This window comes from Dipteris shenzhenensis, chromosome 4, assembly GCF_047967505.1.
Source record: "Dipteris shenzhenensis isolate YYH24624 ecotype China chromosome 4, Dip_SZ_1.0, whole genome shotgun sequence".
Taxonomy (NCBI): Eukaryota; Viridiplantae; Streptophyta; class Polypodiopsida; order Gleicheniales; family Dipteridaceae; genus Dipteris; species Dipteris shenzhenensis.
The window spans coordinates 35648543-35663144 of record NC_141599.1 but is presented as its reverse complement, the minus strand read 5'-3'; positions in this window follow the sequence as shown (position 1 = coordinate 35663144).

Sequence of the window (14602 nt, the reverse complement as noted above, 5' to 3'; positions counted from 1 at the left end):
GCTTGATCCCCAAGGGGGGTGATAAATCAAACATTCAATAGTGGAGACCAATCACTTCACTAGATGTTACTTATAAGACCTTGGGTCTTGAGCTTGCGGTTGAGGCCTCACCTACCTGATATCATTCATGACAGACATACCAATTTTGTTCAAGAATGGAGTATCCTAGACAACATCTTCACCTTTTGGGAGGCAGTGGTTTGGGCCAGGGATGAGTCACTGCCCCTTGCCATCTTTCTATTGGACTTTGAGGAGGCATATAATAGAGTGGAGTGGTCTTCTTGAAGGGCATCATATAGAGATTGGGCTCCTTGGAGAGGTGGATCAGATGGGTCTCATCTCTTTATGCAAGGAGTTCTAGTCATGTGATCATGGATGAGGCCTTTCCTCTTTCTCGTTGGGTTTAGAAGGCCTTTCCTATTAGTTTGTAGCAAAGGCATTGGGCTATTTTTTTAAAATCTCAGGTGAGCACCCTCAAGACGAGGTTGTTGATTTGATAGGAGGAGGAGCTAATGAAATCATAGTTTTTAGATGATATAGCTTCGTATGTGGAGGAGTCAGCAATGAGCCTAGGCTTGGAGTAACTGGACCACATGTATTGGCTTCTTCACAGGCATAGAGGAGGTTCAAGAGGTCAAAGACTAGGGGGATGCTTTTCGATTTCATTGGATTCCATAGCGGTAGATTGCAAGATACCTTGGTTTCCAGATGGGCATTGATATGTCAGTAGAGCAGCAGATTGCCCCAGTTCTAGAGAGCACTTAGTGCAAGATTTTGTATTTGAGCTTGACCAAACTCTCCCTAATAGTAGAGTACTAGTAGTTAACCAGGTCCTTCTTGCCATGACCTGGTACATAGCCTCCTAGTGGTGCCGCCACTAAGGGCACATGGGGTAGCTAAGGCGTTTGGTGCCCAAGCCTGAGTGGCATGGCAAACAGTGATTGTGCCATAGGCACAAGGAGCTTTGGGTATCATTGATTCAAAGATGCAAAGCAGAGCCCTCTTACGCAAGCTAGTAGGTCTGACTCGAGGTGTAGAGACCTAGAAGCTCCTTGGGAACACTTCTTGCATTGGTGGACAATGGCAACAATCCCACAAGTGGATTTTTTTAGAGGCTTCCCTCACAAGGAAGGGCTCCCCCCTTATGAGGAGCCTTTTTAGGATCTAGCAACATCTGGCTAGAGGGCTCATTCAAACTAGCCCTTCCTGCAAGGAGGAGTTTAAGAGGTAGCCACTCATATGGCACCTCTAAGTCTGGGACTGGGAGGGGCATATACTAGGACAATAGAAACACATTGGATGGGTGCAATGGGACAACGGCCTAGGTAGATCTTTCAAAGCTTGGAGGCAGCTTCTTAGGCATGCAGAGACTAGGGCATAGGCTCTCTCACATTTGAGGGGGGGAACCCAAATGGCAAAGGTTGATGTAGCAATCCCCACTTCCTGGTGGGAGGGGTTACACGATCCTTAGATCCCTCATAGCTTGTATGGGTAGTTCTTGTGGATAGGGGTGCCTTTCATGGTTTAATTTTTTTGGGAGTCCCTTGGATACTTTTGTCTTAGGTTTTATAGGTCAACGAGGAGGCCTATTGTTGCAGGCTGAGATAGAGAGAGATAGTGTGGATGAGATGGCCTTGGATGGTTTGGAGTGGCAGTAGACCAAGATAATGGGCTGCTTGGGCAAGAGTTGGCATATTGATATAGACACAATCTTATCTCATCACCGGAGGGAGAAGTTTGGCGCTTGTGGCTCTGGGAGGATTGGACTCTCCATGATATTTAGTGGGACCTTGGGGAGTGGTTTTGGGTCCCCTTTTTCTTGTACACGACTCGCATTGGTTGATGCGTTCAGCCAGAGGCAATCACTTGGACACCCTCGAGGGAGCACCATTGGGTTGAGCAGGATGTCCCTTGGGAGGTCATCTCCCACTTTTGGCCTCATCTTTGGACCAGCCTAAGACCATAAAAGATTTCCTATTTCTTTTAGCTATTGGATCATGGGGGATTGCCTATCGACCCTTAGTTAGATCAGATGCATGTATATGGTAGATGCTTCTATGCTTCAAGATTATGGCTTACACACAACAAATGCAATGGGACTTCACATGGGGAATGGTTGGCATGCCTTCTTGATTGATCTAGTTTTTCCAACCTATAGGATTCATGGCTAGCAATTCTCTTAGATAAAGATATAGGATGCATCATCGCCTTCTCATGTAGGCCTAACATTTTTGATAGAGTAGAGTGTTTGAGACAATGTCTATCATTACTATTTGGGTCCCTCAATACAATCAAGTGGTGGGTGGCTGATGGGTCACTCTAATGGCTACCCTAGTCACAATATGGCAAGACATCATCTATTCTTTGCATGCCATCAAGGAGAACAGTACTCTAGGATCAAGAGAGTATCAAAAGGTGGGAGCATTTGAGCTCCAAATCTAGCAATACAAAAGCATCAACGAGTGTAGATGCACCAGTAATAGTCACACAAGAACCTACTCTGCACGGATGCCAAGAACAACTAGAATATGCTTGCAAGGACAAGGGAAAAGCACTAATGCAAGAGAATGATATGCAAAGAAATTCATCTACCTCCTCTCAAGTAGTTACACAAGAACCTGTCTCAAAAAGGGAGACAGTAACATAAGAACCAGCTCGACTGCAAGTCTCTCAAAAGGCATGTCACTTCATTGCATCATCTTCAAGGCAATTGGTAGTAACACAAGAGCCTGCCTTGAAAAAAGAGACAGTAACACAAGAACCTGCCAAGACAAAAGCTGAATCCACTTTGGGAGCCATACAAGGACCTTCCTTTTTAAGAAATTTGGCATCTATCATTAGTGTAGCTATGCATGAATCGGCCACACAAGTAATGCCCATCACAATGGAAGTCCCACAAGAACCTTCCAATGTGAACAACGAATTATCTTCATCCTTGATAGCTTTCTCAGCTAAAACTTGGGCTCAACAAAAGTAAAAGATCTCTGAGTTGCAATCCTACTCACATTTGATACATAGAACATATATCACTTTATTACGATGAGTATCATAAAAGTGGTACATGTGGGAGATTGCAATGCTCGATGATGCAATACTGATAATAAGAAACATGCCAATAGTAGATCCACAAGAACCTACTCCAAAAAATGGAGTAGCTCCATAAGAACCTATTGCTACAATCAAGGATCTCAAAGAACTTCAAGGCCAATGGCGGGACGACAACTGTTTTTCAACAAAGATCTCCAATGATGACTTAGTGACTCTCCTTTGAAGTGATTATCAGACTTACATGAGGTGCCAAATAGCTATACAATTCATATTCCTCTAGTGGTTTGCAAAATGATGTTCTTGCTAGGTATGGGTCACAATTGCTCAATATGTCACTGCACTCACCTAGCACTAAGGCCATCTAGGTGAATAGGAACTCAGTTCCAAGTGCTAGGTCTAGGTGTGTCCATAAAGAGAAAAAAACTTATAAAATGTGGAAGTCCTACCTCTCTACTCACATGTGGAAGTCCTAGGTGAAAATAGGTGGCCAGTCCTCTTCTGGTCCTCAAGCATGGCACACTCAGTAGATTACAACTACATAAGCCCAAAGGCTCCTTGGTCGGGAAGATAAGCTACAAATACTATGGAAAGTCAATACACCAATCAGCATCAACAACAAACCCCATCAGCAGAGCCAAAACAGAATAGGGCACGGATTTATGCCTAAGTCATCAGGGTCTTGGATTTGAGTTCACACATGGAATGACAAGTGGTTCTCTACAAGCAGCTCTCAAGGATGCATTCAACTCCAGGGTGAAGGTAGTTACACTAATATGGGTTTGGAAGAGTTTCTTGTGACCCTCAAAGTTTTCTTTCACATTCCTTTATTAACATCACCATTAACTATCTAACTTCTACTCATCCTCTTTTCTTGATTTTTCTTTTCTTTTAGTTCTAGCTTAGAAGCCTTTCCTAGAATCCCCCTTCTATAAACCTCTTCACCCATAGTCCTCATTTAAGGGGTTTGTATGGTGTATTATCAGACTCCTCTTGATTTGATGACTCAGACAAATAAAGCTCCAAATGGTGCCACAACCTTGTTGGGCTCAAATACTTCCAAGCAACGCCCTTAGGAGCAAGAACAATTAGAGGGGACCAGTCAAAAGGGTACCCCCAATGAAAGGGAAAAGACGGTAAGGACACAGTGGATCAAGAGCTCGCAAAAGAGGCCAAGCTAGTGCACAGAGCCAAGCAACAAGGAACTAGCTTAGTACTCGAACCTCCTACCTTGCTTCCACTTCCTTCTCCCCTTCAATGCCTTGGGCCCTAGAGCCATTTCCTCTCGACCCGCTACTACTGACTCAATATGAACATCAAAATCGCATGATCATAGAGAGTCAATGGTAGGTGTTGAGGGAGAATATGGCCTACATAGTGAAATCCTTGGATTATTTGGCCAACCACTAGATTCCTCCCCAGGTATTAGAACATAAATTATTTTTACAAGCTAGGTACCAAGAGGAGGTGACCAAATTTTTCGAAGAGCAAACAGCCAACCTGCGCAGGGCGAAAAGTGACTTGGCTGCTGAGTGTATTTCTCTTCAAGAGCAACTTGAGGGAGTAAGGGTAGTTCATGATTAACTCCATCAGACACATGTGCAACTGTAAATAGATGCACACCGAGCTCTAGATAGACTATAGCAATTACAATGTGAGCTCGAGCATCAGAAGGACTTCACAAACAAGGCCTAGGGCATTATGATGTCCATTGTTGCAAAGAATGTTAACCTCTAGTGGGCTGTACAGAAGCTATAGCAATAGGTCATAGTGGGCAAGCAGCAACAGGTAGATCAAGGCTGAGGCACTCGAGTAGGAAAATGCATGCCTAAGGAAGGAGGTCGCGCAAGGGGAGATGATGATCAAGGACAATGCATAGCTTCAAGCAAAGTTGGAGAAGTACGAGCAACTCCAACAACTCAGCCGCCTCCTCCAAGTGCCCGATGAACACCCGATAGCCCACATCGCAAACCATCGCCATATCATGATGGAGCTGGTGGTTCGGCAGTTGGCCACCAACAGTCTGTTGCAAAAGAGCAAGCAAGAACCTCGGACCCATGTTCCTCAGCCGAGGGAGGGGTTTTGAAGGCCAGAAGGGATCATAGCTCAGGCACTCTTATTATTACATTCTAGTGAGGAGACCCATATTGAGCGGGCAGTATAGACGCCGGACTACAATTTTGATATAACAGTGCATATCTAATTTTTGGTTGAGGTCGCAGATAAGGAGGTGCAAACTGACCAGATTATAGATGTCAAGCCCTTTTTGTTAGAGGGTATTCCGATTGCTACAGCTATAATGGAAGTTTTGAGGCATGTTCCAGGTAGGAAGGAGATGCCTATTTGCTACAGGGTTTATTGATAGCCGGTAGGAGATGAGGTGTTTATTGCACCCCCTATGCACCACGACATTTTGGAGCCTATCCAACCAATTATTTGGGTCTTTGACAAGGCCATTCAATATTACAACCATTTTGTGGAAGAGCATGCTAAGCAACAACACAATATCTTCAAAGCTGAGCATAGGTTGATTCTCGCATGAGTTCAGCAACTATGTAAGCCTACTATGGCAAGCTTTTATGAGAACTTGAACACTTGATCAATAGCCATGTAACATAAGCACAGTCCATGCGTGACAACATCCATGACCTCTATAAGGAACTGGGGAATAAGTGGCAAGAAATGCGTCATCCAAGTGCAACAGTACCACACCAATTTTGAAACCCTTAGCATCGACTTCCCATCTAAGGACCCAGTTACTGAAGCCTGGATTGGTTGGCCAACCTTGAGCAACCACTGGTAGACATCTCCAATGTCTATCCTTGGCCACCAAGAGGGCGCTGTTTTAAACTAGTGCATTCCCCTCCTTGACCACCACCAATAGATCAAGTGAACCTTCTCAACCACCAGTCTGCCCATGACATCTTATCACCAAAGGCGTCGTTTACCCTAAGAATTCAAATCCGACTTTGAGCAATGCCTAGTCCTTGATAGCCCATGAGGACAAATGCAAGGATAGCCGAGGTGAGATTTTGACTCTAGGTCAAGCCAACTAGTACGTGGCCACCGAGCATCTCGAGCATGGATAGCAAGAGCGGCAATGCATGCTAAGATGGAAGGTAGTTCTTAGGTAGAAGTTAAGTTGTAATAGGCAAGAAAAAAGGACGAGAGAGTAGTGTACCGAGTCCTCTTGCTCTGACTTGAGTTGACTTGAGTTGATAGGTGAGGGAGTTTTCATTGCAAGCCAAGGTGGCTTGGTTGTACAAGGTGATTATGATTGAATGGTAATGAGAAATAGTATCTCTCTAGGTTTTCTTTCACTTGTTGTGTATTTCACTTGTGGTGTATTTCACTAAGTGTTAAGTGTGGACAATAACTTAGTTTTCTTCCATCGTCACATGATTCTTTCTCATTAGCCCCAACCTTTGAGTATTAATTATTGGCACCCATTTGCATCCGAGCACCCCTACCTTAGGATTGCAAGAGCGAGCATCTTCATGAAGCACTACACCAGGTTGGGAACTAACCTGAGTACTTGAGTTAGCGGGGTGAGTGGACATGGCTGTCTCAACAACAAGGAATATAATCCTAAATGCTCCTCATGCATACAATTTGTTCTTGGATATATCTCTCCCATATAGTTATTTATCAATCCTCCATGTGCCATGTTGAAAAATTGAGGATGTAAGCAAATACGTTATGCCAACCAAAAAATGACATCAACGTGAGAACATGATTAGTCAACAATGAACATCTTATGTAGAATTGTCAACCAACATTACCGATAGTAAAGGAAGCTATCATGTACCAATGACCCCAATAAAAGAACTCTTCATGCACACAAGAAAGATAAAACTATAGCCATACAAAGCTTCTCTTATTGTTATTTTCTTAAGAGGATCTATCTTAATGGAAGGAATTTCATTCCCATGAAGAGCTCATCCATCTCCATGTGGGATATGCATGACATATCCAATGGAAAAGCATCCAACAAATACCCCCAATTATTCTTTTAGTCCAATTTTCTTTGGCTAAGTTTTGTACCAAGTGAAACAATCCAATGTGCTTCAATAGCAAATGGAGACTCTATTATCATAGGTTGTATACATGTATGAGTAATGTCACTTGCATAAAACAATATCTGGTAGTATGCTATGTGTTTTAAATCATCTTTAATTTTACCAAAGACACTTGAAAGTAACAATATTATGTAGGTCATTACATTGCTATGATATTACCACACTTTTTGCATCCATTCGACATTTGACCTTGCTTCCCACACAAGCACCCATTAGTGTCTACATTCACTATTATTGCGTACGAGTTTCATATGTTTGATCCAAAATTTTACAGTCAGATCATACATGAACATCTTCATCACAAAAGAAGCACTTAACTTTGGTTTTTCATCAATCATGTCTCCTCTATTTATGGTCTTGATATCTCTTACAATATTGAGGATTTTGATCTTGGTCTTAGAAATCATTATGAGTTTTCATTTCCTATTTCATCTTGGGAGCCCTAATTGGTAGATATTGTTTTCTTGTTTTGATACAAACACTTGTCATTAGTGTTGTCAAGTTTCACACATGCATTACAATACTTTTTTTAATAATGCATAACAATACTTAGGATGACACTCTATTTTTCTGTGGTTAGGCTTAGATTTGTTACGCCATTCCTCATTGACTCCAAGCTTAGCAAGAGATTTTGGTATCTCAATCATTAGGGTATCCTTGATTCAAGGTGAGAGGCATCTACATTTGCTTCCTTATCACTATGTTTCTCCTTCTTGGAAGTCTTGGCTCAGTATTAGGACTGTCTTTCTTGAGAGAAATGGTGCAACGTGCTAAGTACTCATAGGTTCTTGTTTGATTCACTATCCCATTAACTAAAGGAGAGAGGGAGAGCCTGATAAGGGTAGGCTCTCCCTCTCATCAAGCACATCAAGCTTTAAGAGCCTGGACTCCCCAGAAACTTCGTGCCTTCTATGGGATGACCACTTCAGAGATCTCGAGTTGGCTCGAGAAAGCGTTTGTCCATGGCACCAAAGGCCTCACACCTTTGCTAAAAGTTCTGAAGAATGGGTAGGATGACCCCGCCTCCCCCTCCAAACCCTCACAAAAGCGTCAGCGCCTTCATTCTGAAACCTCAGCCTCTTCATCGACCTCAGCCGTGAGCAGACAGTTGTTCGCAGCCTACCAGCCCTCATCATGAGCTTACACCTTGTCTCCTGGAATGTGAACGGGTTTCATTCTTCTGGCACCCGTGGTCCTAGGAAGCTCATCTTGAGACAGGAACTTCAGCTAGCAGTGATTGGTCGCTTGGATATACTCTTGCTCCATGAGCATAAGCTTTCAGTGGCTCACTCCCGTAGCTACAGGAAAATCCTCCCTTGACGCTCTCACACTTATTGGGAGCCTTCGATCGGAGCACAGGGAAGGAGTGGCGGTGTTTGTACTTCCGTTTGCGAGCCGTTTGCCCAGGGAGTTTTTTGTCATGGTACGTTGATCCCAGGCCGTGCACTTTGGGTTGGCCTAGAGTTGGAGGGCTCGAAAATAGGAGTCCTCAACATCTATGCACCCACAGACCTCCGATGCAAAGCCACTTTCTGGAGGATACTCACAGAGATTCTCCCAGACATGGATTCCTGGATTGTTGGAGGTGACTTCAATAATTTGGAGGCTTTGGAGGACCAGCAGGGCCAAGGACCAGAGTTTACAAGTATAGCTTAGGCAGAGCAGTCCGCTTGGGACTCCCTTATCTTCGCGACAGGAGGTAGGGACGGCTGGAGAGACCCGTCCTTCCGACGATGGCATGGGAGCTTGGACTTCTCGTGGGGCTTCCGCAGGGAAGGAGGCCGACTCCTGGAGAGACTGGACATATTTTATGTCAGTGATTGGGCCGTCACAGCAGAGGTGGTCAGGTGGGTATAGTGCCAGGGACGACACTCTCTGACCACGCGCTAGTGCTCCTATCACTAGACTCGGCAGCTCAGTTCCTTCCTCCCCATTCATGCAAGATTCCTGATTCCATCTTCTCTAGGGAGGAGGTGCGCAACAGTATTGGTAGCCTTTGGGACAGAGATTGGAGCGAGTGCATGGATCTGGTAGAGTCGGTGGCACAGGCTTTGCAAGAGTCCAGCCAGATTTGCCAGCTCGCAGCCCTTCAGCTTCGCCAGGAGTGGTGGGGCAGAGAGAGAGCTCTTCGTAGGGACCTCGCCTCCATTCAGCGACTCCAGCAGGTAGCTCTAGGTTCGGAGGAGCTTCGGATCCAGGCCCTTCGAGCTAGAGCCCTTCTTGAGGAGACTCTCCAGCGTCGCTCAGAGTTTTCTTATCACGCCTCCCTCTCCTACTGGGCTCGGAAGGGCGATCGGATGAGCAAGGAGTTCTTCAGGATGCATGGCCAGAGGGCAGCAGGTGATCAGCTCCGGAGTCTTAGGACAGTGGAGGGGCACATCGTTTCTGATCCGGAAGAGGTCTTGGGGTTGGCTACCGACTTCTACAAGACTCTTTTCCAGTAGGAGCAGCTCGCCCCCCATTCTAGACGCTCCCGCGAGGAAGTGTGGAGGCACATTCCAGCCCTTGTCCAGCATGCAGACGATGCTGATGGCTCCGTTCACCACTGTCGAGATGCAGGAGGCCTTGTTGGCCATCAATGGGTAGAAATGCCCTGGTGAGGATGGGCTCTCTCGCGCTTTCTTCACCTCTTTCTAGGATTAGATCCATCAGCCCCTCCTAGCAGCCCTCTAGAGGATTTTCAGCAGCAGACATATGCCAGAGAGCCTCTCTTCTGGATTGATTTGCCTCATCCCGAAGGGAGGAAACCGACAGGAGATCTGCCAGTGGTGCTCGATCACTCTTCTCACCACTGCCTACAAAATCCTTACCAAGATGATCAGTGCCAGAGTTCGGCCACTACTTCCTGACCTCATTCATGACACTCAGACAGGCTTTGTCCAGGATTGCAGTATCCTAGATAATGTCTTTACCTTCTTAGAGGCGACGGAGTGGGCTCAGCACAACGGGTCGCACTTAGCCATTCTATTTCTCAACTTTGAGAAGGCCTACGATCGAGTGGACTGGTCCTTCCTGGAGGGTACTTTGGAGGGACTGGGATTCCTAGTAGGATGGATTCAGGGTATCTCAGCGTTATACAAGACAGCTACCAGCAGGGTCATCATCGGTGGCAGGATGGGAGAGCGTTTTCAATTGGAGAGATCAATGCATCAGGGTTGCCCCCTCGCTCCTTACCTGTTTCTATTCTTCGCCGAGGCGATGACATACTACCTTCGGGCGAGGTCGACCGAGATCCGGGGTGTTCGCCTTCCCATCAAGGAGGACACGAAGCTCCTAGACTCGGAGTATGCAGATGACACAGCGTTGTACGTTCAGGATGATGAGATGATGCTGGAGAGGGTGAGGCTGGCCTTAGAGGTCTTCTGCTCGGCAGCCGGTGCAAAAATCAACTGGAACAAATCAGTTAGTTTTCTCACAAACCCTGAGGCATGCTCACAGTGGGGGAGGTTCTTGGGTTTCAGATGGATCCCACGGGGGCAGACAGCTAGATATCTCGGCTTTCAGGTCGGCTTGGACATCACACCAGCTCAGCAGTTTCTCCCGATGCTAGATTCCATTCGACGGAAGCTGGCTTTCTGGAACACTACTAAGCTCTCTCTTGCAGGTCGTGCTCTTGTAGTCAACCAGGTTCTCTTGGCCACGGCCCTGGTATGTGGCCTCTTGTTAGGTCCAGCGTGGCACAGCTCAGGAGGATGGTTCAGAATTTCCTTTGGTCTGGGGGGGATGGTCTCAGAGATACCAGAGCCAGGGTAGCCTGGCAGACAGTCATTCTTTCGCAGGCTGAGGGTGGCTTGGGGGTCATTGATCCTGAGCTTTAGAGTCAAGCCCTGCTGGGCAAGTTAGTTATCCGCGGTTTGACCCCGGGGGGGCAAACGTGGAAGATGTTACTTCAGCAAGGGATCAGTTCTTGCATCCCGCGCCGAGGTGGAGAGTGGCAACCGTCCCTCCGGTGGATCTTCACCTCTGCACCGCTTACTCACCCCCGCTCCCCACTCATTCGTAGCCTTCTCATGGTTTGGAGGCGACTCCGTCTCAGCCTCCTTCAGCTCCCTCCTAGCAGTCAGGAGGAGATCGACCACCAGCCGCTCATCTGGAACGATCAGGTCAGAGACACCTTGGGCCTTCAGCTAGGGGAGAGGTCACATATGTTGTGGGACGGTTGGATGCGGGGGCCAGCCCAGTCCCTTCGAGTTTGGAGGGACACTTACAGACACTTGGAGACTATTGCTCTAGCAGCCACAGCTGGAGGTGTCCGTGGAGCTCAGGCGAGATGCACAGAGATAAACGGAGCGATACCTGCTAGTTGGTTGGTTCCACCCGAGTTTCAGATCCTCATGCCTGGTGATGACTGATGGCTTGGACAGTTCACCCCCCGTGGCATCCCACTGGTGGTTGCAGGCCGGATGGACGACACCTCTGTTTCCTTCTTCGTGGTTTCGGGGGACGGCCGACTCAGGAGAGAGGGTGTGCTCATCGACCCCCTTCTATCATAGCAGAGGGTTTGGGTCGTAGGCCTCGTGGGGAAGGTTTGGCGGATCGATCCCAGTATAGAGCAGGATCAGCTGCAGTTATGGCGACTCTGGCTTTGGGAGGGGCGGGCCCTATCAGAGCTTGATTGGGACCCAGGTGAGTGGAGATGGCCAGAGGTTGTGGCAGGCCAGGGGCCGATCCCTTTCTTCGCTTACAGTACGACATTGGATAGGAGAGTTCTTGGGAGGATGCAGAGCCGCCCGCCCACTCAGCGGCCCAGTTGGTATGCTCAGGGTATCTCCAGGCTATTTTTGCAGGCCTTCTGGAAGGCCCTGTGGGAGAGCTGGCGGTCACGGAAGATTTCCTACTTCCTTTGGCTACTCGCCCACAAGGGTCTTCCAGTGGGGAGCTGGTTGCGGCAGATTGGTCAGAATGGACTTTGTCAGATCTGTCATGAGGACGAGGAGTCACCAAAACACTACCTGTGGAGCTGCACTCGCGCCCAAGAAGTGTGGAGGTGGACCTTCGGGATCCTTACACGTGCAGCACTGGAGCTAGGTTTGATCATCTGGGGCGCGTTCTGCTGGTGCAGCACCACACCTAGCTTTCATCAGTTGTTTGAGGCAGGCCCGCAGGACCCCATATTCCTTATCACACAGGGGACTTGGGGGCCGCTGGAGGGCATCCCACCACACCTGGCAGAGGCGGAGACAGGTTCTCAGGAGAGGTAGCCAGTCTGGGAGATTATTAGCAGCATCGCTGGCTGGCACATTTGGACCTCGCGCTGCGCGCAGATCCTCGATGGTACCTCTCTTTCGACTGCCCAGATCATGGCCGACATCTGGAGTGAGATCATCCACACACTCAAAGGCCAGTGGGACTAGATTCAGGGAGACTCCTGGGCTGGCCGAGAGAAGCGGAGACGTTTCCTCCGAGATTGGGATACGCGGGGCCTCTTCTTCGAGCATACTTCTCAGAGCCTTTAGTGGTGCTATTCACCACCTCTCTGGCTGTTTACTCACACCCGCCTGATCCCTCCATGAGAGAGAGCTTTTTGATTCCATGTAGGGTTGCGTCGTCCGATTTGTGTACGCAGCCCGTCAGTTGCAAAATTGACCTCATGTATCTTGTTTTTTTCGAAGTAATATAATCAGCACCGTTTTTTTGGAAAAAAAAAAAGGAAATGGGGGGTGGAGGAGAAAAAAGGGAGATGGGGTGTAGAGAGAGGTAGAGAGATGGTGGAGTAGAGGGTGATGGAGATGGGGAGTGGAGGAGGTGGGAGATAGAGAGAGGTAGAGAGATGGTGGAGTGGAGGGAGTGGGGGATAGAGAGAGGTAGAGAGATGGTAGAGTGGAGGGTGATGGAGGTGGGGGGTGATGGAGGAGATGGGAGGGGGAGGGGGAGGGGAAAAAGGGGAGATGGGGTGTAGAGAGAGGTAGAGAGATGGTGGAGGGGAAAAGGATGGTTACCTTGAGTGGGGGAGATGGGGGATGGACAGAAAAAGTGGAGGTGGTGGGGAGGAAGATGATGGGAGGTGGAGATGGAGATGGAAGAGGGGGGGTGACGGAAAAAGTGGTGGTAGAGGGGGGATTGATAGCAAAAGTGGTGGTGGTGGTGGTGGTGGAAATGGTGGACAGAAATTGGAGGACAGAAAATAGAGAAAGACGAAAATTATGAATGCTTAACGAAATTTGGAGAAAGAAGTGGCTTGGGGATAGAAATGGGGGGGGTTGGTGTTGCCTTTATAGGATGTGGGGGGATTAAGGGTTAATTTTGGGTGTTTTTTGTATTAATGTGATTTATCCTTTTGCATCATTTGTAAGCATTTTTTCACTCCTTTTCCTTGAGAGATGTATCTTGAATGGTTTTTCGAAGGGGTCCTTTTTCACACATGCAAGCATGTGCTCCGCTTTCGCTTCAGGCGCTAACCTCCTCGACAGCAATGCCAAATATTGTCTCTGTTTTACCCAAATGCAGGTTCCAAGGGTGTTGGTCACCTACAATCGTGTCGTTGCTCATTGTAGCATAGGTGTTCACAAGTGTAGCATAGGTCCTCGGGTCATGTTCCGGTGAGAGGTGTAGGCTAAAGCATGGAAAGCAGATCTCATGCGTGTGTGAATGAGAAAGAGGGCTTGATTATAATGATTGATGGAGGCTCTCGCCTCTATGGGAGATCAAGGGTTTAGAAGGGGATTTCAGGGTTAGAAAGGGGGGCAGGGTTGAGAGTTAACTAGGAGTTCTAGGGTTCAAAGGCGGTTGTAGGGTTTAGGAGGAGTCCAAGGTTGAGGAGTGGAGAGCTAGTCTCCTTCGCAGATTCGAGGGGTAAGGGTTGAGGAGGAGGGAGGGAGGAGGAGGGAGGAGGAGGAAAAGGGAGGAGGAGGAGGAGGGAGGAGAAGGGAGGGAGGAAGGAGGAGGAGGAGGAGGGAAGAGGAGGAGAAGGGAGGAGGAGGAGGAAAAGGGAGGAGGAGGAGAAGGGAGGAGGACGAGGAGGGAGGAGGAGGGAAGAGGAGGAGGAGGAGGGAGGAAGAGGGAGGAAGGAGGAGGAGGAGGGAGTTCAAGGGTAGAGAGTGCAAGGGTAAGGGCATGCTAGAACACGATAGTATAAGAGAGCATTGACGCAATGGAGATCAATCGCATGAACACAATAGTGAGCTTGAACACTGAACCCCAAAGAGTGGGAGCTTCATTCCATTGAGAGATATTTAATTATACATGTTGGTCTCTACACAATCTGTAGGTACCTCTGTGGTGGGACCTCTTTTGTAGGAGACCTTTTGGACAGGAGTCCCTCCACTTTTGGGGGGGATCTTTTGGGTCTCTATACAAAGCGGAGGGACTTTTTGGGTCTCTACACAAAGTGGAGGGACCTCCGAAAGTGTAGTCTTTTAGTCTTTCTCTCTCTAGATCCTAAATTTGCCAATATGATTGGATCTTTTCTAGAGAGGATTTTGGCTATCCTCATCCTTTAAGATTTATCATACTATCTTTCAGGCTCAAGATATTACAAG